The 25454-nt window shown below is 40.2% G+C and overlaps 1 protein-coding gene and 1 non-coding gene across 17 annotated transcripts in view; both read left to right on the forward strand.

Annotated features, from left to right (window-relative positions):
- GTDC1 (glycosyltransferase like domain containing 1) overlaps positions 1–25454 on the forward strand; it is a 461161-nt gene that overhangs the window by 348449 nt on the left and 87258 nt on the right. The window lies entirely within an intron of this gene.
- Positions 13651–13726, forward strand: TRNAD-GUC (transfer RNA aspartic acid (anticodon GUC)). The gene has a single exon. It is a non-coding gene; the product is annotated as a tRNA-Asp (tRNA).

Raw genomic sequence — 25454 nt, forward strand, 5'->3', positions numbered from 1 at the left:
GCTCACTTTTCTTACCATCTCTCTTGGCACATAGTCTTCTGCTGACTCTTCTCTTGTCATTTGTCCTTTCTTCTGTCGTATTTCCTTCTAAGAAGACCTCTTTTGGCTTCTGTTTAATCTAGGTCAGAGAAGCGTGCTTAAGTCTAGTTATTTTCTCTAGCAGGAAATGAACTAGCATTTACAATAGACTCTGCTTAGACAGGGACAAAAATAAAATATCGTCTGTAAGACATGGCCTCTACTTTCTAGAGCTTACTTTTTAGTTGAAAAGGAAAAGTGAAGGCACATGATGCAGCAGAACAGGTGTCACTAACATGTAGGAGTCTCAAAGAAAGCATCTGGAGGGAGGTGGGCCTCGCACTGAGCCATCCAGGATGAGACTACTCAGGGCACCTCAGTTTGATTGAACGGAGTCAGTGAGGGTTTGGTGATGACATTCAGTGTGGACTTTTTAGTGGTTTTCAATGCCAGTCTCCCAGAAATTTCACGGCGGCCCATGAAAGAGTTAACCACTCTGGTGCTGACCGGCAATTGAAACACACTGAGCAGTGCTTTTTAAGCACCAGTCCACCAGAAATTTCATGCCAGGGTAACTCTTTGGTGAACCAGCACAAAATTTCTGGTAGAGCAGTGATTGAAAAACACTGGATTATATGGAAGAGAAATTGTCCCAAAGGGACTGTGAGATCTGGGAAAAATTAGATGGGGGAGGGAAATGGATTTAGGAGGGAAGGGTAGTAAGATTAATGATTCTACTTCAGCTCCCACATTCAAGTCAATCACTAGACTCTAAAACAGTGATTTTTCAACCTTTTCATCTCATGGCACACATCAAATAATTCTTAAAATTCTGTGGTACACCAAAAAAAATTTTTTTTGCACCAAAAAGTTTTATTTTTTGGCTATCTGAAGCAAAAATTGGTATAATACAGATTAATTTTCAAAAAATAATAACAGTAAATACTTACTCTTTTTGCTCCAGCGTGGCTTTTAAAAAATCATGTGCCTATACTTGTGTATAAGGATTTATGGGACCAAGAAGTAACCAACCAGATACAGCATTATTATGCGATGTGACCGTTGAGATACAACTCTATATTACGTGACCAGTATCTTTATGGTTCAAGACAGGACATTCACACTGGATTGGTATTGTTGTGTTGGCTGTTGTCTTTTTTTTTAATTTGACAGCCTAAGGGAAAATAGGTCACTGCCCCTACTGAATAGTCAGTTATTGCATGTTTTAAAAATTCTGGCCACACGCCAGTGTGCCATGGAACACCGGTTGGAAATCACTGCTCGCACATGCAGAGGTCAAGCTTCGAGCGGTCCATGTGCTTCCATGCCTCGCATAGTGCCTAACAGGGAGTAGTCATATAAAATATATTTATGGAATGAATAAATTCTTCTCAAACATCTGTGGGTATCATAAATCCCTCTAGAAGTCAGATGAAATTTACTGGCTCTTTCTTTAGAAAAATGCAAATAAGTACACATACACACACAACTTTATATATAATTACAGGGGATTCAAGGACTCCCTGAAGCCTATTCAGGGTCGCCAGGTTAATAATTGGTGATTTGGAGATGTGTGACACATGATTTATGTCTTGAAAATTATTCAGTCTCCTATGATTTAAACTTACAAAGAACTGTTCCATCAAGTTTTGCTAGTTGTAGAAAATTTCTCTAGAAAAGACATAATGGGCAGATTTTATTGTTGTGGAGGATAATAATCTATTTATGTGAACACAGTACAAAGTCAACTCTAGACACCTTTTCAACCCAGTTTATTCCCATTATCTGTGGCTTTGAAAAGTAAAGAATGTATTAATATTTGTACAGAGCATTCTTCAATAAATCATAATGTTATTCCACAATAGCATTTACTTGCTTTACCTATATAACTTTATTCAGATAAAGAAAAATAAAAAGAATCACCACAAATTATGCAAAAAGGGGAAAGAGTGCCATTTAATAATGGCTGCTCTAGGTTATGTCATTGACCCAGAGTTACTTTTCCCGTCAGGTACTGACCCTGAAATTTGAGTCCAAGGCAATTTGCTTCTGAAGGTACCTTGCTAAACTCCTCCTACTATAGGAGGACTTTATACACACACTCTACTTCTCCCAGCCCTGTTTCTAGGACATATGTGACACCAGTGAGAGGTGAATTTATAGGCATGGTGGTCAAGTACTCTGGAGTTGTGAATAAAACACAAATAAAAGATGGAAGTTCCACAGGTTTGCACACAAGAATCTTTCCCGTGAACACCAGAAGCTTTTTTAATCCTAGCAGGCAGAAATGATCAAGTGTATCTCTTTCAAAGAGCACCTTCATATTATTTTCAAGTAGATGAGTAACATATATCTGTTAGAAGATGACCTAAAATGATCCATTCTTTAGTAAACCAGGGAAGATGGATTGTTCTGCTAATCTGTGGAGGCATGGCCTTGTCGACATGACCTCAGGAGATTGAGAGTGACCTTGTGTTCTCTGTGGATGTGGCTAAGGTCAGGGGTGTGAGTCCAGAGGGAGGCCATTTCAGTTGATCTTTCAGACTGCTGTGTAACTATAATTTTAAAATCTCCAATGGTAGAACTGTTTCTCCAGTATAACCTATAGATTGAGAATCTGATATTTATTAGGTCTGGTGAAAATGAAATTTGAACTGAAAAATAAGCATATTCTTATTCTAATTCTTAAGGATCACTCTCTTTAGCAATCACCTTCATTTCTGCAAAACAGGAACTTTATTAAGCAACTACTTGTGCCAAACGCAATGCGGAACAGTTTTCTATAGATTATTGTATTTCACCCTCTCAATGGTACTGTGGCCTTTTGAAAAAGGATCATGACAATATTAAAAACAGAGTGGTTTGGATTTTGTTATGACAGTGATTTCTTTCTATCAAGACAGGTTTTAAATTATTACACTTAGGACTCTGCTTCTTCCTTCCAAGAAAGGATAAAAGTTATTCATGAGAAGCTCAGTTTAATGTCAAGTGAGCAGAATTCTAGTTTTAGATTGTTAGACCTGCTTGAAGGAGTTTAGATACGCAAGGCCCTCACAGTGAGACAGTTAAATACAAGGACGGGTGTCCGTGCTTCTTACATTTTAAATCTAAATCTAAATTTAAATCTCCACCAATCAGAACTCAGAGCCTAGTATCATTGTTGATCATAGAAAGAGAGCTGTTTCTAATTAGCTAACTTTAAAGCCCTATCTTAATCACTTAGAGCATTCTTGTGCACATCTGTGCTGCAGCAGGCACTGGATTACCTCCATGGCGTATGTGTGTCTGCGTGTGTGTGTGTGTTTAAAGCAATGCTATAACTCTGTCCAAATGCGATTCAGCACAGCTTTAAAGTTTAGAAGCAAATGTGTACTTAGTAATGTAGTTTAAAAACTGAAACCCCCTTCTACCTTCTGTGTCTCTCTCTGGTAAATTGGGCTTGTTTGTGAGGGCAGCCATTTCAAATACTATGACACACACATCCCAGAACCTCTTCTCTTACCTCCATCGAACTTAAATGAGCACCAGAGCCACAGCCTCGCATGTGGTTTTGCTTCATCTGACAATGACATCAGTATCTTTCCATTCGCCTTATTTTTATAAAAGTGCGCCTGGAATGAATGGCAATGCCAGTAAAGGAAACTGAGTCCTGGGAGTAACTTGTCATTAGCATGAATGTAGTGCTGACACCAGAGTAAAACCTGCCGTGACAACATGGCGTAAAGCTGCGATACCAAGTGCTTGATTCCGTTCCCGGGAATGTTTTCTAAAGCTGTTGTGCCTTTGGCATGTCTTGTGAGTGTATATGCTGATCAGTGGAAGCATCATTCGTGCTCAGATATTTATTTCTATCAGTGAATGACCAGATGCTTCTTGCCTGTGTTGGAAGAGAACCCTTTTGCCTGTTCAGTAACTACTCTGAGGCATACAGCAAACTCAACAGAGCGATCACCTCCAGCCCAATGAGAGACATGCAGCTGCCTTTCCCTAGATTGTAACATCGGCAGAGTTATTCTTATTCAAATGCCTTTAGTCTTATTTTTTATCATTGAAATAATTTGTGTATTTTCCCAACCAGAGCAATACATGCTTCTTGTGGAAAACTGTGGCAATACAACCCCCCCCCAAAAAAAAATAAGAGGAAAAAGGCTTATAAATAGGTTTTTACTGCCCATAACTAGCCACTTGGAGATTTAATAATGGTGATAAGGATACGAAGCTGATGTTTATTTGAGCACAGACTCTCTGCTGGCCACTGTGCTAAACGCTTTAAATACCTTAGATTATGTATTCTCACAGCCCACTGATAAAGGTAATGCTATTGATTTTCCTCTGTGAATGAGGGAACTAAATCCCAGAGATGTTAAATAAATTGCCTGAAGTCGCACAGCTGCTTGGTCACAGAGCAGCAGACCTAACTGGACCTGAGGTGGCCTGACAGCTAGCCCCATTGTAGAGTTAACTGATTAATTCTTTAGCTGTTGTATATGTTTTAAATATTTCTTTCACTTTCGTATGTTGCCTTTTAATTGATTTATGAAGCTTTTGGTATATTAAAATATTTTATTTTTACACAAATTTGTCCTGTACTTTAGTGTTTTCTACCATTAGTACCACGTTTAAAAAGTCCTTTCTGATTCCTAGATTATAACATGGGAGGGAGGAAAAAAAAAAGAAATACTGAAAGTACCAGAAGAAAATAATCAAAACCCAGAAAGCCAAGGTATCTGCCAAAGTTGTCACCAAGAAGAAGAAAAAGGAGATTGGAAAGTGTGTTTGAAGGCAATGGCAGAATGGGAAATAAAGCTGTTCCCACATGACATCCATCAAGTCCAGCCTGTTCCAGAAACCAGTTAGACACCCTTCCTTCTGTCTCCTACCCTTCGTCAGGCCCTGCCACGAGGTCTGGATGGGAGGAAAGCTTGTCACATACCTGATGCTGTTTGAGAATCTCTCTTGGCCTCAGTGCCTTGTGTCGGGAAGTAGAGTCAAACGCCAGCTCTTTTGTATGGTACACAGGTATGTTCCTGGAGACCTGAGCCTCCTATGGAGACCTTACTCACAGAGGTATTTCCTGTCATGCATGGAACCCTCTCTGGATGACCTCTGATCACCTCCCTCTCTCAGCTCCTACCCCAGGAGTATGTTCCTTGCCCAGAAGGCAGCCTTCTGGACATGTCCCTTTCAATACAGTGCATGACTTGCCTCCACATGGACCTCAGGGAGAAGAGAAAGAAGGTCCTGTCCTTTCCAAATGGTAAAAACGAAGTCTTTTTTGCATTACTGCCTTTCTTCTTGCCCTGCATTGTGGACAACTTCAGCCATCCCCTTACCTGGGAATCTTGAAGTCTGGGCTGCCATCAGGATCTGTTCCCCTGTTCTAGGGGGCTGGCCATAGGTTCTCCTAAGAACACTTCGGAGCTCTGTTCTAGGAAGAGGAGGAGGAAGACTTTTGAGTTTCGGCAGCTTGGCAGTCATCCAGTTTGGGGAAAGAGATGCCAGCCTGCCTTTCTGGCAGACATCCCAAATTTCTATGAGTGGTTCCAATGAGCCCATCTACTCCCATGAATTTCCTCCTCATACTTAGTCTGCCAGAGTGATGAATAAGAGTCACGAGGCCCAAAGTTCTGTCGCTAGGAAGTCCTGCACTAATGTTTAAAAGTATTAATTCCTGATAGGGCCTTAGCTGAAATACCAAGATGATGGCAAAATACGATTTCACATTGTGTGACGTAGTTATTTTATGTTGTGGCTATATCATGTGAAACTTCCTCATTTTTTTTTCAAAATGGGTCATTAATTATCACTGAGGATGTTTTTAAAGATGCTTTCTAATTAGTTTATTACTTTTCAAATAGTAACCCAAGCCTTCAATAAATGGATATTCATTACTTCTAGAAGTATAACCCCATTACAGTAAAATGGAAAAATGCTATCAGGCCCTGGCCGGTTGGCTCAGCGGTAGAGCGTCGGCCTGGCGAGCAGGGGACCCGGGTTCGATTCCCGGCCAGGGCACATAGGAGAAGCGCCCATTTGCTTCTCCACCCCCGCCCCTTCCTTCCTCTCTGTCTCTCTCTTCCCCTCCCGCAGCTAAGGCTCCATTGGAGCAAGGATGGCCCGGGCACTGGGGATGGCTCCTTGGCCTCTGCCCCAGGCGCTAGGGTGGCTCTGGTCATGGCAGAGCTACGCCCCGGAGGGGCAGAGCATCGCCCCTGGTGGGCGTGCCGGGTGGATCCCGGTTGGGCGCATGCGGGAGTCTGTCTGACTGTCTCTCCCCGTTTCCAGCTTCAGGGAAAAAAAAAAAAAATGCTATCAAATGACTGTTCTGGGCCTGACCTGTGGTGGTGCAGTGGAATAAAGCATCGACCTGGAATGCTGAGGTCGCCGGTTCGAAACCCTGCACTTGCCCGGTCAAGGCACATATGGGAGTTGATGCTTCCTGCTCCTTCCCCTTTTCTCTCTCTCTCTCTCTCTCTCTCTCTCTCTCTCTCTCTCTCTCGTCTCTCTCTCTCTCCTCTCTAAAGCGAATAATAATAATAAAAAGACTGTTCTGTATTACAGAGCTATTTCTATCTCACAGTGTGTAGTCCTTCGAAGCAGTATTTTGTTGATCTTGGTGACAACAAATTCAATATAACTAATAATACTGCCTAGCAGGTCTTTATTCTCTTTCCTGGTGATGTGACAGTCACTCTCTAATGAAACCTTACTTTGTATACTATTTGCATTGTAGATCAGAATCCAAGAGCTGAGTTTTCTTAAGCAATAGCTGAGCTGTTTATACTTTTTATGTTCTTCCATCAAGAAATAATTACCCTTCAACCAACCTTACTTCTTTCTACTTTATATTTGCAAACCACCTCAATAAAACGTACTCAAACTCCTGAACCACACAGAAACAGTCAGGACCCAGAAAAATATAGAATATCATATGCATAGTGCTTTCCACTTCCTCCTTCTACAGCATTCATTCATTCATTTTGCAAGTACATAGTGAGCATCTACAGTGGACCATAAACCTGTGAGGCAATAGAGTTAATTTTGCTCATTTAGCTACTACAGGAAAGTAAGAATAACATTTGTTTTAATTCTAGTTTTATAAAATTAAAATATTATTTCTGGCTTAACAAAGATAATATTATAGTAAGACTTTGGTGCCTCGTTGTTTTTTTGTCTGTAAGTCTCTGTTCAGGACATCTACACATGGCTTGGTTTTAAATGGCCTTTGACAGTTTGCTGCAGGACCATCTGACCACTTGTGATCTGTACTCCCAAACATTTGGTTCTTGGATAATCTGGCTTTTGACACTCTTACAAATTAGTTATGCCCTGCCATACATTACTATGTGTTAAATGTATACAAATAGGGCATGTATTGACAGTTCAGGTGACCTTTGCAGTACTTTAAAATAGCCCATGGCAATAAGATGGGAAATCTCAATACAGCTCACTTGTGGAATAATTGCATTTTTAAGATGACAAGAATTTTCTGATTTGTTTTATAAGGACTCACTGAATATTTACTTTTCCTAGGACAGTGGACGGCAAACCACGGCTCACCAGCCACACGCGGCTCCTTGGCCCCTTGAGTGTGGTGGCTCTACCACAAAATACCACGTGCAGGCGCTATCTCGATAAGGAATGTACCTGCCTATATAGTTTACGTTTACAAAATTTGGCTCTCAAAAGAAATCTTAATCGTTGTACTGTTGATATTTGGCTCTGTTGACTAATGAGTTTGCCGACCACTGGCCTAGGACATTTACTATATAGTTAAAGGTGCACAGTTTCCACTTTTATCTCATTTAGTATTTAAAGAGATATTTGTACATCTGTGTGATGATGATCCACAATAATGTTAATACAAACTGTGAGTGGATATATAAGTCTCTACTGAAAATATTTGCCTTTATTCATGAACCCACTGTTCAAAGAAAAGATATTTCAAGAAAGTGAAGAACTCCTCTGCAAACAGTGTTGAACCTCGAAATAATGTACAACGTGTCCTGAAAGATGACCTTGAATTGTTGTGGTCTTTTTTTTTTTTTTAATAATTTTATTTTTTTAATGGGGCGACATCAATAAATCAGGATACATATATTCAAAGATAACATATCCAGGTTATCTTGTCATTCAATTATGTTGCATACCCATCACCCAAAGTCAGATTGTCCTCTGTCACCTTCTATCTAGTTTTCTTTATGCCCCTCCCCCTCCCCCTTTCCTTCTGCCTCTTCCCCCTCCCCCTGTAACCACCACACTCTTATCAATGTCTCTTAGTCTCACATTTATGTCCCACCTACGTATGGAATAATGCAGTTCCTGTTTTTTTCTGATTTACTTATTTCACTTTGTATAATGTTATCAAGATCCCACAATTTTGTTGCAAATGATCCGATGTCATCATTTCTTATGGCTGAGTAGTATTCTTTAGTGTATATGTGCCACATCTTCTTTATCTAGTCATCTATTGATGGGCTTTTTGGTTGTTCCCATGTCCTGGCCACTGTGAACAATGCTGCAATAAACATGGGGCTGCATGTGTCTTTATGTATCAATGTTTCTAAGTTTTGGGGGTATATACCCAGTACAGGGATTGCTGGGTCATAAGGTAGTTCTATTTTCAGTTTTTTGAGGAACCACCATACTTTCTTCCATAATGGTTGTACTACTTTACATTCCCACCAACAGTGGATGAGGGTTCCTTTTTCTCCACAGCCTCTCCAACATTTGCTATTACCTGTCTTGCTAATAATAGCTAATCGAACAGGTGTGAGGTGGTATCTCATTGCAGTTTTTATTTGCATTTCTCTAATAACTAACGAAGATGAGCATCTTTTCATATATCTGTTGGCCATTTGTATTTCTTCCTGGGAGAAGTGTCTGTTCATGTCCTCTTCCCATTTTTTTATTGGATTGTTTGTTTGTCTGTTGTTGAGTTTTATGAGTTCTTTGTATATTTTGGATATTAGGCCCTTATCTGAGCTGTTGTTTGAAAATATCATTTCCCATTTAGTTGGCTTTCTGTTCATTTTGTTATCAGTTTCTCTTGCTGAGCAAAAACTTCTTAGTCTGATGTAGTCCCATTCATTAATTTTTGCCTTCACTTCTCTTGCCTTTGGAGTCAAATTCATAAAATGCTCTTTAACCCAGGTCCATGAGTTTAGTACCTATGTCTTCTTTTGTGTACTTAATTGTTTCAGGTCTTATGTTTAGATCTTTGATCCATTTTGAGTTAATTTTAGTACAGGAGGACAAACTGTATTCCAGTTTCATTCTTTTGCATGTGGCTTTCCAGTTTTCCCAGCACCATTTATTGAAGAGGCTTTCTTTTCTCCATTGTATGTTGTTGGCCCCTTTATCAAAAATTATTTGACTATATATATGTGGTTTTATTTCTGGGTTTTCTATTCTGTTCCATTGGTCTGAGTGTCTATTTTTCTGCCAATACCATGCTATTTTGATTGTCATGGCCCTATAATAGAGTTTGAAGTCAGGTATTGTAATGCCCCCAGCTTCATTCTTTTTCTTTAGGATTGCTTTGGCTATTCGGGGTTTTTTATAGTTCCATATAAATCTGATGATTTTTTGCTCCATTTCTTTAAAAAATGTCATTGGAATTTTGATGGGAATTGCATTAAATTTGTATATTGCTTTGCGTAATTTGGCCATCTTGATTATATTAATTCTTCCTAACCAAGAACAAGGAATATTCTTCCATCTCATTATATCTTTTTCGATTTCCCTTAACAATGGTTTATAGTTTTCATTATATAAGTCCTTTACATTCTTTTTTATGTTTATTCCTAGGTATTTTATTTTTTTTGTTGCAATCGTGAAGGGGATTATTCTTTTGAGTTCATTCTCAAATGTTTCATTGTTGGCATATAGAAAGGCTATTGACTTCTGTATGTTAATTTTGTATCCTGCGATCTTACTGTATTGGCTTATTGTTTCTAGTAGTCTTTTTGTGGATTCTTTGGGGTTTTCAATGTATAGGATCATATCATCTGCAAAAAGTGATGCCTTTACTTCTTCTTTTTTGATATGGATGACTTTTATTTCTTTGTCTTGTCTGATTGCTCTGGCTAGAACCTCTAGTACCACATTAAATAAGAGTGGAGAGAGTGGACAACCCTGTCTTGTTCCTGATTTAAGGGGGAAAGCCTTCAGTTTAGTGCCATTTAATATGATGTTAGCTGATGGTTTATCATATATGGCCTTTATCATGTTGAGATATTTTCCTTCTATACCCATTTTGTTGAGGGTCTTAAACATAAAATTGTGTTGTCTTTTATCGAAAGCCTTTTCTGTGTCTATTGATAAGATCATGTGGTTTTTGTTCTTTGTTTTGTTGATATGGTGTATTACGTTAACCGTTTTACGTATGTTGAACCATCCTTGAGATTCTGGGATGAATCCCACTTGATCATGATGTATTATTTTTTTAATATGTTGTTGTTTTCGATTTGCTAGTATTTTGTTTAGTATTTTAGCATCTGTAATCATTAGAGGTATTGGTCTGTAGTTTTCTTTTTTTGTACCATCCTTGCCTGGTTTTGGTATGAGGGTTATGTTGGCCTCATAAAATGTGTTGGGAAGTATTGCTTCTTCTTCAATTTTTTGGAAGACTTTCAGTAGAATAGGAACGAAGTCTTCTTTGAATGTTTGATAAAATTCGCTGGTATAGCCGTCAGGGCCTGGACTTTTATTTTTTGGGAGGTATTTAATGGTTTTTTCTATTTCTGCTCTACTAATAGGACTGTTTAGGCTTTCTGCTTCTTCTTGACTCAGTCTAGGAAGGTTGTATTTTTCTAGGAATTTATCCATTTCTTCTAGGTTGTTGAATTTAGTGGCATAAAGTTTTTCATAGTATTCTACAATAATTCTTTGTATATCTATGGTGTCCATGGTGATTTCTCCTCTTTCATTTTGGATTTTGTTTATATGAGTTCTTTCTCTTTTTTCCTTGGTAAGTCTTGCCAAGGGTTTGTCAATTTTGTTGATCTTTTCAAAGAACCAGCTCCTTGTTCTATTAATTTTTTCTATAGTTTTTCTGTTCTCTGTTTCATTTATTTCTGCTCTGATTTTTATTATCTCCTTTCTTCGGCTGGTTTTGGGTTGTCTTTGTTCTTCTTTTTCTAGTTCCTTAAGGTGTGAAGTTAAGTGGTTCACTTGGGCTCTCTCTTGTTTGTTCATATATGCCTGAAGTGATATGAATTTCCCTCTTATCACTGCTTTTGCTGCATCCCATAGATTCTGATATGTCGTATTGTCATTTTCATTAGTCTGTATATATCTTTTGATCTCTGCACTTATTTCTTCTTTGACCCATTCATTTTTTAAAAGTATGTTGTTTCCACATTTTTGTGGGATTTTTTTCCTCTTTTTTGCAGTTGAATTCTAGTTTCAAGGCTTTATGATCAGAAAATATGCTGGTACAACTTCAATTTTTCTGAATTTGCTGATGTTGTTTTTGTGGCCCAACATATGGTCAATTCTTGAGAATGATCCATGTACACTGGAGAAGAATGTATACTCAGTCACTTTGGACGAGATCGGGCGCGTTCAGGGTGGTATGGCCGTAGACAGACTCAGTCACTTTGGGATGAAATGTCCTGTAGATGTCTATCATATCCAAGTGCTCTAGTGTTTTGTTTAAGACCACTATATCTTTGTTGATTCTCTGTTTGAATGACCAATCTAGAGCCGTCAGCAGTGTATTGAGGTCTCCAAGTATGTTTGTATTTTTGTCAGTTTTTGTTTTAAGATCGATAAGTAGCTGTCTTATATATTTTGGTTCTCCTTGGTTTGGTGCATATATATTAAGAATTGTTATGTCTTCTTGATTCAGTGTCCCCTTAGCCATTATGAAATGGCCATTTTTGTCTCTGAGAACTTTTGCTGTCTTGTAGTCAGCATTATCAGATATGAGTATTGCTATGCCTGCTTTTTTTTGGATGTTATTTGCTTGGAGTATTGTTTTCCAGCCTTTCACTTTGAATTTGTTTTTATCCTTGTTATTTAGATGAGTTTCTTGTAGGCAGCATACAGTTGGATTTTCTTTTTTAATCCATTCTGCTACTCTGTGCCTTTTTATTGGTGAGTTTAATCCGTTTATATTTAGTGTAAATATTGACACTTGTGAGTTCCCTATTGCTATTTTATAGATTGCTTTCTGTTAGTTTTGTGTCTTGTTTGATCCTTCTCTTTCGTTTTTCTATCTTTTGTTTTTATTTGGTTGTATTCCATACATCTTTCCTCTGTTGCTGTCTTTTTTAATATCATGTGCTTCTGTGGTGGTTTTTTCAATGGTGGTTACCTTTAAGTAATGAAAAGGGTTCCTACCCTGTTCATTGTAGTGCACTACTTTGTGAGTACTTTTGCACTCCATCGTCCTTTGCTACTGTTAATCTCCATCCTCTCTCCCCACTTTCTTTTTGTTGTTGACACAGTTTAAATTTGGTTTTATTGTGTTCTTCTTGGAGCTTTTACTTGTGGCTTTGTTTTTGTTGTTCTTTGTATCTGATTGAAGAACCCCCTTTAGTAATTCCTAGAGTGAGGGTTTTCTGATGATAAATTCCCTCACCTTTTCTGTATTTGTGAATGTTTTTATTTCTCCTTCATATTTGAAGGATAGCTTTGATGGGTATAGTATTCGTGGCTGAAAGTTCTTCTCTTCCAGGACTTTAAATATTGGGGTCCACTCTCTTCTAGCTTGTAGAGTTTCTGTTGAGAAATCTGATGATAATCTAATGGGCCTTCCTTTATATGTTGTATTCTTCTTTTCCCTGGCTGCCTTGAGAATTTTTTCTTTGCCGTTGGTTTGTGCCAATTTCATTATGTTGTGCCTTGGAGTAGGTTTGTTGGGGTTAAGAAAACTTGGAGTTCTGTTTGCTTCTTGAATTTGAGGCTTTAGTTCTTTCCACAGGCTTGGAAAGTTCTCATCTATTATTTGTTTATGTTCTCCATTCCATTTTCTCTCTCTTCTCCCTCTGATATACCTATTATTCTTATGTTATTCTTTTTGATGGAGTCAGATAATTCCTGTACGGCTATCTCATTTTTTTTAATTTTTGAGTCCCTTTCTTCTCTCTGTTGTGCCTCAAGTTGCTTGTCTTCTATTTCACTAATCCTACCTTCTATCTCGCCTGTTCTATTAGCTAAGCTTGTTACCTCGTTTTTCAGCTCATGAATTGAGTTTTTCATCTCTGATTTGTTTTTATAGTTTCAATTTCCTTGGAAATATATTCTTTGTGTTCATTGAGTTGTTTTCTGAGCTCCCTAAATTGCCTTTCTGTGTTTACTTGTATATATCTGAGTATTTTTAGGATTTCTATTTTAAATTCTCTGTCGTTTAACTCCAAAGTTTCCAATATATTAAAATTTTTCTCCATAGATTTTTCCTCATCTAGCTGTGTTACCTCTCTTTTTTTTGTATCCATGATATTCGATTTTCTCTTCCTTAATGGCATCTGAGGGTGGTTTTGTTGATAGTATTAATGAGATTTAATAAAGAATAAAAAGTTAGAAAAGAAAAATAAAAAGTCAAAAAGAGGTTTTTTAAAAAAAATTAATAATTAAATAAAGAAAAATAACATAAAATAAAAATTTGAAAAAAGGAAATTATTGGCCCTGGCCAGTTGGCTCAGTGGTAGAGTGTCGGCCTGTCGTGCAGAAGTCCTGGGTTCGATTCCTGGCCAGGGCACACAGGAAAAGCGCCCACCCCTCCCCCTCTCCTTCCCCTCTGTCTCTTCCCCTCCCGCAGTGGGGGCTCTATTGGAGCAAAGATGGCCTGGGCACTGGGGATGGCTCCTTGGCCTCTGCCCCAGGCGCTGGAGTGGCTCTGGTCGCAACAGAGCGATGCCCCAGAGGGGCAGAGCATCGCCCCCTGGTGGGCGTGCTGGGTGGATCCCGGACGGGCGCATGTGGGAGTCTGTCTGACTGTCTCTCCCCGTTTCCAGCTTCAGAAAAATACCAAAAAATAAATAAAAAAAGGAAATTATTCCCCCCCTCCTTTTTTCCTCTCTTCTCCTCTCCCCTCTTTCTTGAGAAAATCTTGTGGTGAACTGTGAATTATATTGTACTAAATAGAACTAACAATGCTTGTAATGGAGGGCCTGAATTGGGGAGAGGTAATAAAGGGGGGAAAAAAAGGAAAAAAAAAGGTGGGGCATGGACCCACAAAAAGAAAATAAGGAAAAAATTTTTGTCAAGAATAAAATGATTTGCTTTTGGTTTTGGTTGACTAAGAGTTATGATGAGAGGAATAAGAGGGAAACAGGAAAATGGAGGGACAAACTAAAAAGTTACTATTGTATTTAGTGGAACAACAACTAGAGAAAAAGGAGAGCCAGGGATGGGAGCACTGCTAGTGAGTTAAAAAGGTGAAGTAAAAACCCCCCAAAATGCCACAAACATTAGTTTAAGTCCCAGATAAGATAATTTGTTCATTATTGAGGTTTGAATGAGAGGAGATGTAAAGGAGAAAGGAAGAAAAAAATTAAAAGAAGAAAAAAGAAGAGAGAGAGAGAGAGAGTTAAGAGTTTTGGAGTGCAACCCTCATAGAGAGAAAGGTAGAGGAAAGAAAAGATAATGGGAGATGTAACACTTATGGGTAGTGTAGTTCAAGGAGAGGAGAGAGTAAGACCGGCAGAGAGTTAAATGACCAAATTGGAGGAGGGAAAAAAAAATCAAGAATGAAGATAAGAGAAACAAACGAACAAATATAATAAAATGGGATAGGTTATAAAGTCTGCGGATTATTCTTGATTTTGAGAGGGTATCTTCTTGCTTTTTCTTTTCTCTCCCTCTTCCTGGTCGGTGACTCTGTACCCCGGGTTCTGCCCCTTTGGCACACTCAGGTAGAGGTTTGCAGTTGGTAAGTCTCTATGGCAATGTCATGTATTGTACTTCAGTCTCGTTGGGAGTCGAGGCTCATTAGCATTTATAGGCTCTGACAGTGAGAGAGTCCGTGTTCCTGGAGCCTCTCTCCTAGTCTTTTCTTCCTCAATTAGTAGCCTGATAATCCAGCTATGGGGTTGCTGCTGCCTCTGCCTGGATAGTAAGAGTCTCAAAGAGCTGGCAACTCCCCACTCTATTCCCACTCAGCACAGGGCTCCGGGTAAGGCTCAGTCAGTCAGAGCTGCTAGCATAATCAGGCGGGCTTTCTGCCCACTCAAAGACCTCTGGCTCTGCCACTCTGTCCGGTAACACAGGCAGGCGCCCACTCCTGGGGTGCTTGGAGGAAACTCTCGCTCACTATCTGCACGCGCAGACCAGGATATCAGGCCGGCAATCTCACACTCTGAGTGAAATCTCCCTCCGCACTGAAAAGTTTCAGCGTTGGAATTGGCTCTCGCTCCCTCCCCGTGCAAGGCTTTTTTAGGGCACTGGGGCGATCTGGAGATTCCGCTTTTGGCCCACACAAAGGCCCCTGACTCTAACCCTCTGTGGGATAACACGGGCGCACACTACTGAGGCACTCGGAGGAATCTCGCGCTCACTATATGCGCACGCAGACCAGGATATCAGGCCAGCAGTCTCACACTCTGAGTGAAATCTCCTCCCGCACGGAAAAGTTCCAGCGTTGGAATTGGCTCTCGCTCCTTCCCCATGCGCGGCTTTTTCAGGGTGCTGGGGCGGCCCGAGATTCCGCTTTTGGCCCACATTAAGGCCTCTGACTCTGCCCCTCTGTGGGATAACACGGGCACCCACTCCTCAGGTGCTGGGAGGAATCTCTTTCCCACTCTCCATGCGCGCCGACCAGGATATCAGGCCAGCCGCCTCACCCTCTGAGTGAAACCCCTCCCGCACGGAAAAGTTCCAGCATTGGAATTGGCTCTCGCTCCCTCCCCATTCACAGCTTTTTCAGGGTGCTGGGGCGGCCCGGAGATTCCACACACAAAGGCCCCTGACTCTGCCTCTCTGTGGGATAGCACGAGCGCCCACTGCTGAGGCACTTGGAGAAATCTCTCGCCCACTATTTTCGTGCGCCGACCCAGAGATCAGGGAAAAAGGCTGCCCCGCTTGTCTTTCTTTGTCTGGGTTTGGTGCGAGTGTTAGCTTGTATTGCTTGGGTTGCCACAGGCACAGTTTTTCCTCGGCTTGGATCTCCGTGCCACAGCCTGGTTCAGCCATTTGTGCCGCGGCCTGGATCTATTCACCCCCTTTACCCGCCTCGGTTTCTATATTCTCAGTTCCCAGTGAAAGCAGCCCTGTTTAGGTTAGTGAGGAAGGCAGAGCATTTCTTACTCCCTATTTCCTTCGGGGTTTGATTATATATTTAGCCAATTTTTTGCTCGACCATACCTTCGGGTGTATTGCGAAACATCTCGAGGCTCCAAGGAGAGGTTTTTCTGTTTCTGGTTGAAGATCTTGTTGATTTTGGGGGGAGATTTATCGATATTGCTTCCTATTGCGCCATTACTCTTGGATTGTTGTGGTCTTGAAACCACCACCAACATACATCTCTTCACAAAGCTTAGAGGAGGTAAATCCAGCCACACATTAAAATGTCTGATTTTTTAAAATTCTTTTTTCTATAACAGTGGAGATTTGAATTTGAGTGGGCACTCTATAAATGCCTGCTGGTTGCTGAATAGTTGAATAAATATATAGAATTTGGAAAGCCGGTGAGATTTGTTTTTTAAGGAAGACTAAAACGGGTACAAACCTCTCTCTTTTGCCCACTTTGGGGAATATGTAGCTCTCCCCAGCCATACTGGTCAATACCTAAATGTAAAGTAACCACCATTCTTGCCTCTCCTCAATGTCTTCTCTTCTGATGTTTCCTGTCAACTATCCTTTCTGGTTTAGAAAGTCAGAAACTGGCTCTAAAAAGTTACTGTAAGATTAGACTTCTAAGAACTTTAGATACTAAAACTTCTGGATAGAGAAAAGAAAGTAAATTTTAAAAACAATGAATAGCATAAGAATAAATTGAAAACATGAGAAATAAAAATGATGCAATAAAATTATGCACATTTTTAAAAGAACGAAGTACAATTTTAAATATTTATTAAAATGAACTCAGTGGATACGCTACATATTAGACGTGAAGAGAGAATCAGTGACCTAGAAATTCGATCTTAAGAAATAAAAAATAAGGTAAGGAAAACATATGTCTAGTCGGAGTTCCAAAAGGAAAAATTAGAGAAAAATATGAGAAGCAATTTTCAAAGACATTTGGGCCAAAAATTTGCAGAGATTATGAAAATCCTGAATTGTCAAGGTAATACATATATTTAGTTTTAAAAGGTCAGTGAGTACAAAAAACAAAGTTTATCATACTAAGAAAAATTCTTTACTCTTGCTAACTCCTAAGTTTCCTCTCCCCCACCAGAGGCTACACGAACAAAACTTTTGTTTCTTATTTGCATGTTTTAGATATGAAATATTATATATCTGTTGACTCCCTACCAGTGGAAGTGATGATTTAGTTGACTGTCTGCAGTGTGAGCATGCATTTGTGCACACGCACACACACCCTTGTCCTCACCCTGTCCTTCCAGTGTGGCTGTATCTCAACTTCCAGATAATTAAGTAGTCTGTGTATCTAGTGTTGCTATGTAAAAACTGTTCCCTGCCGAACAGCATTGTAGTCTATGATTAGGATTTCTTCCCTGAACAACTCTTCACTTCTCCCTGGAGCTAATTATTCCATAGGTTTTATTTACTTGGTTTCTGTATTATTTTTACAAATTCATTCCCAGGCTCTGTCACACATTCATCTTTTTAATGTGGTCGGCCGCATCCCGAAACCTGTCATTCCCATTTTTTTCCTTGCACACCTCCCTCCTGGAGGTCTCAGTTTCTCTTGCTTCTGTTTGTTTTGGTTGCTTTCTGGGCCCTTGAGTCTTCTCTTTCCTGAATTCCATGTCTTTTTTTTTTTTTTTGTATTACTTCCTCATTTTAGTGAGGTATATCCACCAGTATCTTATCAAGGAACTGCAGTGTCTAAGTACCTTGAGTGTCTGAAAATGACTGTCTTCTGTCAAACATTCCATCGATATTTGACTGAGTTTTGAGCTCTCTTTGAAAATGATTTTCCTCATAAGTTTGAGGCAATGCTCCATTATTTTCTATATACTTTTGGAACTTCTCTGGAGAAGTCTGATTCTAGTCCTTTTCTGATTCCGTGCACTTGATTTCCCATGTTTGCTCTTCCAAGAGGTATGAGATTTTCTTTTCTACCACTGGTATTCTGAAATTCTGTAATTGTTCTACTTGGATTGGATTTTTGTTCCATTTTTATTCTGGGCACTTATTTCCTTCAGTACAAAGAATTTTCTTATATCTATATATTTTTTATTTTTTCCCTCATAATTTTCTCAGGATTCACTCTCTTCAATTCCTTTAGTCAGTATCGAAGCTTAAACTGACCTAATTTTGTTCTCTTCTCCTATTTTTTTCTCTTTGTTTCTTTTTCTTATTCCAATTTCTATAAGATTTTCTCAACTTTATCTTTCAACTCTATTCATTTTTTTAAAATTATTATATTTTATTTGTAATCACCCTTTTTTGTTCTTGAATGTCCTTTCTTAGTGTATTCTATTTTACCCACTGTTGATGCAAAATCTTATTTTACCAATATGAATATTATAGGATTTTTAAGAAAACTTTTCTACTCTCCATGTTGTCTAAGTAGCTTCCAACTTCCTTTTTTATACTTGTTTGCTCTGTCATAATTATTTTGTGTTAAAAGTGTTCCTCTGGTGTCTGATGGCCTGGTTCTCTGATGATTTCTGTGACAGAGAAGAATAGAGCCTTAGAGACAGGGCTTGTTGACTAGTGACCTGTCTCATAGGATGAGCACACAGGGGTTCCCTTGTGTTGTTGTGGCATCCTCACATGTCAGTGTCACTAAGTCCAGTTGGTTTCAAGAGAGGCTCCTATCACCCTCTGGAAGGGAAATCTCCAGCCATCTGGGAGCCAAATGGAGAGAGCGTGCTGAGAGGCCTCACCAATAAGTAGACAGACTTTGACTCAGTTTCCCTCACCCTTGCCTTGAGCCTCGCCTCGGCTCTGAAGTTCCACCCTTCCGGTGAAAAAAACTCCTCTCCGGTGTTGGCATGGGAGATGGGTGGAGAGGGGAGAGAGTGGTCTGGCTGTGTGGACTGCACGAAGTTGTCAGAGGTTTGCATTCACTTTATGTAGAATTGCTACTGGTTCTGTTTTTACTTTTCTCTGCAAATGGATCTCCAGAGGCACCTGGTGTGTCCAATTCCTGAGCCTGTGGAGTTTCTCTGGAGCGAGTGAGTCACTGCTTCTTGGCTACAGCCACATGCACAGTATAATCACCTGCTCTGATGGCCCAGTTTGCCCTTTCTCTCTGCTCAAACAACACTCATACAGCTGCTTTCTGGTTTCTGGAATTCAGTTGACATTTATTTTCTGTTGTCATCTTTCTTGATTATTTCTTTTCATCCCTGAGAGTCTATGCCTTTTAAAAAAATTACCATACCATTATTTTAGCGGTGATTCAAAAGGCAAGGGGGATTTGCCTGGCTTGTGCTGGCACAGTGGAGGGAGTAGGCACCCAGGACACTGAGATCGCAGGTCGAGAACACTGGGCTTGCCCGGTCAGGGCACATACGGCAAGCAACTGTGAAGCAACTACAGCAACTACGAAGCAGCTAGGAGTTGGTGCTTCCCGCTCCACTCCCACCCTCTTCTCTCTAAAATCAATAAATAAAATCTTTAAAAACAAAAAAGGCAGAGGGTATCGAAAACTGGTGTTTGTTTTGCCATGTTTTCCCCAATCCATTCTTCTCTCTACCTATGTTATTGAAGGCAGAAAGGCTTCCTCTGGTTATTTCTGGAGCCTTATGTTTTACACCCCACCCCCACTCCAATGCCCACCTACTGTGTGCTCTGGCCATAGTTAGCTTTTACCCCAGCCCCTGTTTCCTCCGTAGACCCCCTGCGGATGCACATTCCATCCGCCTGCTGCTGCCCACCTCTTCCACACCTGGCTGACTTCTCGTCGTCTTTGAGGTCCCGGCAGAAAAAGCACCTTCCTTGGCCCTCACCCCCAAGGAGATTTGGGTGCTCATTGTCACGATACCCAGTTCTTCCCTGGGTATCAGAGTGGATCAGCGTCCACCCTGTTGTGTGTTCCATCAAGACATCTGGCTGCCTAGCATGTGGTGGACACAGCTTGAATAGTGAATGAGTGCTCTTTTCCTCGGAATGGTGTTTCATTCAGGATTTTGGCCAAGTATTTCACGTCTTTTTTTTTTTACCTTCAAGCCCTGCTTATATTCTAGTACTAGCCTACCAACTTACCTACCTATGATGTTTCTGCTTCCCTTTTTCAAACTGAGAAATTCTGTAAAGTATAAAGACCTGAAATAGAAGTGTTTGTACACTCACTTGGTGCACATAAAGGCTTTATTTTAAGTGTAAAAGTAATAAAATTGTATCTTGTAAAATTAGTTTGGAGTAAAGTTAGTTTCTGTGGCTGAAAGTTTGACAGCAGTTGAATCAGAACTTGAAGTGGATCAGTACTTAGTGCTGTTGCATTTAATGTGGGAATGGAAAAAAGGAGGGGTGTGCTGGAAATTGTATTTGCTGGTAATTTTGATTTATTCAGGTTGTGGATGGGCAAATGAAATAGAAAAAAATGGACTGGATTTTTGATGCCCATCTGTTCATGCTTCAGAGACCTGGAAACTGATGTTTTAAATTTCCTGGTTTTACTTTCTTGGTTTATGCAGCTTTAAGAAGGGAAACGATGGAACCACTCAGTCAGAAAAAAGTGAAAGAGTATAAGGAGACACAAAGAAAAGCGAAAGGTAGAAAAAAAAGGACCATAAGAAACAAACAATACGGAGAAATTTATACTTTTTAATTCATAACATTGGACCTTTCTGTAATTAATGCACCTCTAGGTGTGAGCACAGATCTTTGCTGAGTATACAAATGCAAATATGATCATGTATTAAAATGTCAGCCTCAATTGGCAAGTTCAGGGCAGCCCAGTGTGGGGACAGAGGACCAGAGGGACTAGAGCAGGGTTGGAGAAAATTCTTTGTAAGTAACACTTCTATAATTAAAGTAGCTAAAGTGTAACTTGTAAGAGTTAAGAAAAACTTTTTGAGAAGGCATGGGCCTCTGGTTTAATCAGTGGGTTTCACTATGAGGAGGCCATTGCTGTGGGAGACCAGTCTTTAGAATGTTGAGTTCTCTCTTTAGTAACAATGACAGCACCATAATGATGATGGTCTTCACCATTAATAACAATAATAGAAAATAATCGTATTTACTGAGCTCTTACTACTTGCCAGGCAGCATGGAAAACAATTCTGCAAGGCAGCATTAGTGTTAGCTCCATTTTACAGATGAGGTAACTGATACTTAAAGAACAAACCTTTCCCCAGGTCACCTACTAAGTGGTAAGCCCTGAGTTTTTTGAACTAGATCATATGCTTAGAGCCCTGCTTGACCTAGTATGCCATTTGCCTTTTAATAATAATGTATGACAATTAGTTAATTTTGTTAGACATTTTCATCCATATTCTTCTAAGAGAAGTCTGAGAATGGCCTCATTCTCATTGAACAAATGAGAAAATCCAGGTCTAGAGAAATGAATGACTTGATTCACAACCAAGAAAAATTTTCAGAAAAATTCCTTTTCTAAAACTCAATTATCATTTTAAAATTTGACATTTAATTTAAAGAGGTAACATTTTGCATCACAATAAAATTCACAAATATTGTCTCCTTGTTATCCCCTACCTTCTTTTATCATATTGGATAGTCAGCTCTCTCTTATTTTGTAATATTCTCTTGTCACTGTCTGTCAACATAAATATAGCATCTTCTCCTCCATGATTTTCCTGATATTCTGTTCAGGAAATTTCACATATTATGGTATTGACCCTTTCTGCTTTTTCCAAAATAGTATCCAGCCGTATTAGTCATCTTGGGCTGCCATGGGATTAGTCATGCCATAGACTGGGTGGTTTGAACAACAGAAATGTATTTTCTCACAGTTATGGAGGCTGAAAGTCTGAGACCAGGGTGCCAGGATGGTTGGTTCTGAGTAGAGTTCTCTTCCTGGCTTGCAGATGGCTGCTCTCTGGTTGTGTCCTCACATGTGGTGGTGGGAATGGAGGTGGAGAAGGAAGAGGGAAGGAGAGACCTCTTCCTCTCATAGGGCCACAGTCCTAGGGGAATTCTTATATTTGTTTGGAAAGAAGAAAGTGATCGTTTCTTTAGTACCAGCAGATTTTCCCATTCTGCTTTCAACCTGCAGATACTGGCTTCCAAACAAAAAAGCATGGAACAGAACTCATGCTTAGAAACTGTTTTTAGTTTTCTTCCATGCTTTATTGGTGCTACAGGAGACCTGGGATTCCCGACCAGTGAGAATGTTTACTTGCTAACAAAGGTAAACTGAAACAACTACTTCTCCTTGCTTGGAAGAGAATTCTTCAGATCCACATTTAGAATTTTTTTTCTTATACACTGTCATTAAATTAAGTGAGGTGAGTGGATAGCAGGTTTTGAAACTCTGCTTCTGAGATATTAATGAAAGAAATGATGAGCAAGTTAAGGTTAAAGTTAAAAATTAGATAATGTGCCCTGGCCGGTTGGCTCAGTGGTAGAGCGTCGGCCTAGCCTGCGGACGACCCGGGTTCGATTCCCAGCCAGGACACACAGGAGAAGCGCCCATTTGCTTCTCCACCCCTCCGCCGCGCTTTCCTCTCTGTCTCTCTCTTCCCCTCCCGCAGCCAAGGCTCCATTGGAGCAAAGATGGCCCGGGTGCTGGGGATGGCTCTGTGGCCTCTTCCTCAGGCGCTAGAGTGGCTCTGGTCGCAACATGGCGACGCCCAAGATGGACAGAGCATCGCCCCCTGGTGGGCAGAGCTTCGCCCCTGGTGGGCGTGCCGGGTGGATCCTGGTCGGGCGCATGCGGGAGTCTGTCTGACTGTCTCTCCCTGTTTCCAGCTTCAGAAAAGTCAAAAAAAAAAAAAAAAATTAGATAATGTTAGTACTGTATCAGTAGACACAGTTTAGTTTAAAGGTGAGAGCGATAATTTATAATTTGGGGGACTAGGAGATCAAAATAAGTCAGCATACTATATACTCACTAAAAGCCTTGAAAATACAGACATAACCTCTTACAGATAGGAGGAGCTAATATTTGTCAAATGAGTATTTGTTGACTGATGTAACCTAGTGATTCATTCACTGACTAACCTGAGAACGCAGGGTTACCCAAGGATGGCCGGCAAGGGGCGCCATAGGGTGGCTGTGAATGGAGGAGCACGGAACGGCACACACACTTCGATTTACTCAGCTACTCTGCACGTCGTCACCAGCACTCTTTTCATCCTCTTGAGAAATTTGCCAAAACAGACATCCCATTTTGTAGATTACAAAACTGAAGTTCAGAGAAATTAAATGCTCTGAGTAGCTTCACAAAGACAGGAAGTACCAGTGAGGTCCTGTGTACCAGCACAAGCCGATTCACCCCTCTTCACCAGGCCCGTTTCTTGAGTGGCCTCACCTAAGTTGCTTCACAAAGATTTCCCCACCTATTCCCCCAAAATAATCTTTCTCGTAGGCTTATGGCGGTATCCGAGATGATTCCACCGGGATTAGTTTCCTTGAATTCTGGTATCGCCTGTTTTGAAGGGTGTAACACATTGAACACGGAAGGTGACGATGCATTGTGGGGATTTAAGATTGGTTTCCAGCAAGACCTACAATGGAGAGCAGGGCATGATTCGGGGCTGGATGCAAAGTGGGGCTTAGTTCCAGCTGAGGATGCAAAGAGATTTTCCCTAGGGGGTCTTGGGGGTCGGGGGTGGGGATTCAGAAAGTAATACAAAGATCTTAGGGGTGGAGAGTGCTTAATGTGGGGGTCAGACAAGTAAGATTTCTCCTTTGCAGCTTAGCCTACAACTTTGCTAACTGTGTTGAATTACTGTAGTAAACTTTGTATAAACTAGAGGGTTTTGTTGTTGTTTTTAGAGAGTTCCTTTTGGAAGTAGAGAGCACAAGAAGTAAGCGTACATATGTTCACAAGGATGGCTCTGGATCTGATAAAAATTTGTTCTGTAAGCATGCAAGGTAGCTTTTCACATTCTTATACATTTATAGGACCTTAAGTTTTAGGTATGGGAGAAGGTTTATAAAGGGATTTTATAAAATTGCACAAGACAAACTGCTCATACTAGTTTGTCTAAACACTTTGAAATCAGGAGAGAGTAGGGGATTGAGTCATAATTATTTAAATTAAACAGTGCTAATCACATAAACTACATTGTCAGAAGAGGTCATGTAAATAAATGGCAAAAATTAGGTAAGTGGAAAGTGTTCAATTTTCAGAAATGCTTTTTAGATGTGATAGTGGACAATAACAATTAAAAGAAGTAGGCTCATAGAAACAGAACCACCTTTTTCCATTACAGCCGTACATCCCAACAACTTCAAGGACAGATAGCAGAAAATGATGAACCTTAAGCAGGAGAGAGGAAGCTGAGGCTCCTCTTAAGGACAGCCTGCAGACAGAGAAGATGCTGTCTGCACTGAGTGTGTCATCCCTGGGACCAGACATGGCTAATGAGGCCAGTTTGCTAACCGCAAAGTTACTTTTAGTTTGGGCATGCGTGTCTTGGACGTCTATATAGCGTTTGCTTGTTAATTTTTACTGCAGCAAGTTTCCGTGCATCTTGTTTTCCCATCTTGTCACCAAACAGATTCTTTGTAGTCCAAGCAAGACGGTTTTGCTCAGTACCCTCTCAGAGACTGCCATCAATATATCATGTCAGCTTTTCAAGTTTGCAGCACGGGGGATGGAATTTCTTTCAGGCACCAAATGCTGAATATGGAAATGACATAGCCCACCCGGCCACGGTGGTGTTGGATGGCTGCTCTCTGAGAGCACGTGCACTTTGTGCTGGTGGATTGTGACTGACTCATCTGGGATTCGAGTTTGTTCGGATAATGTCCTGCCAGGAGTTTCTTGTTGAAACAGTCTTCTTAGACATGTGCCATCTATTTTATGAATATTAGCCCTTAGCGATCCCCAGGAAAGAAGAGCAGCCATCCTACAACCAACCACTGAGAAGTCTTTCTGTTTACCCTTGTGGTCTCCAAACATCTCAATTTAATTATGATGGCTTTTTTTTTTCGTTTGTGATTCTTTTATTTAGTGAAGAGAGTATGGTAAGAGGTAGAGGGGCTTTTGTGTCCACATGAGAACACTAGATCAAGATTTTTACTTTTAAACTTTATAGGTTTATATAAATCTGCTTACCATATAAATGATGTATTGGACACATGTGGGCTAGCATGATTTTTTAATTATCATGGATATTTGCCTGTGTGGCTAAATTCTGAAAATGTTAATTTTGTAATTAATTTCCAACACATTGTTTGGAAACAATGAATAGTTTTTGTTATAAATCACCCAAGAACTT

This window comes from Saccopteryx bilineata, chromosome 5 (genome assembly GCF_036850765.1).
Source record: "Saccopteryx bilineata isolate mSacBil1 chromosome 5, mSacBil1_pri_phased_curated, whole genome shotgun sequence".
NCBI lineage: Eukaryota > Metazoa > Chordata > Mammalia > Chiroptera > Emballonuridae > Saccopteryx > Saccopteryx bilineata.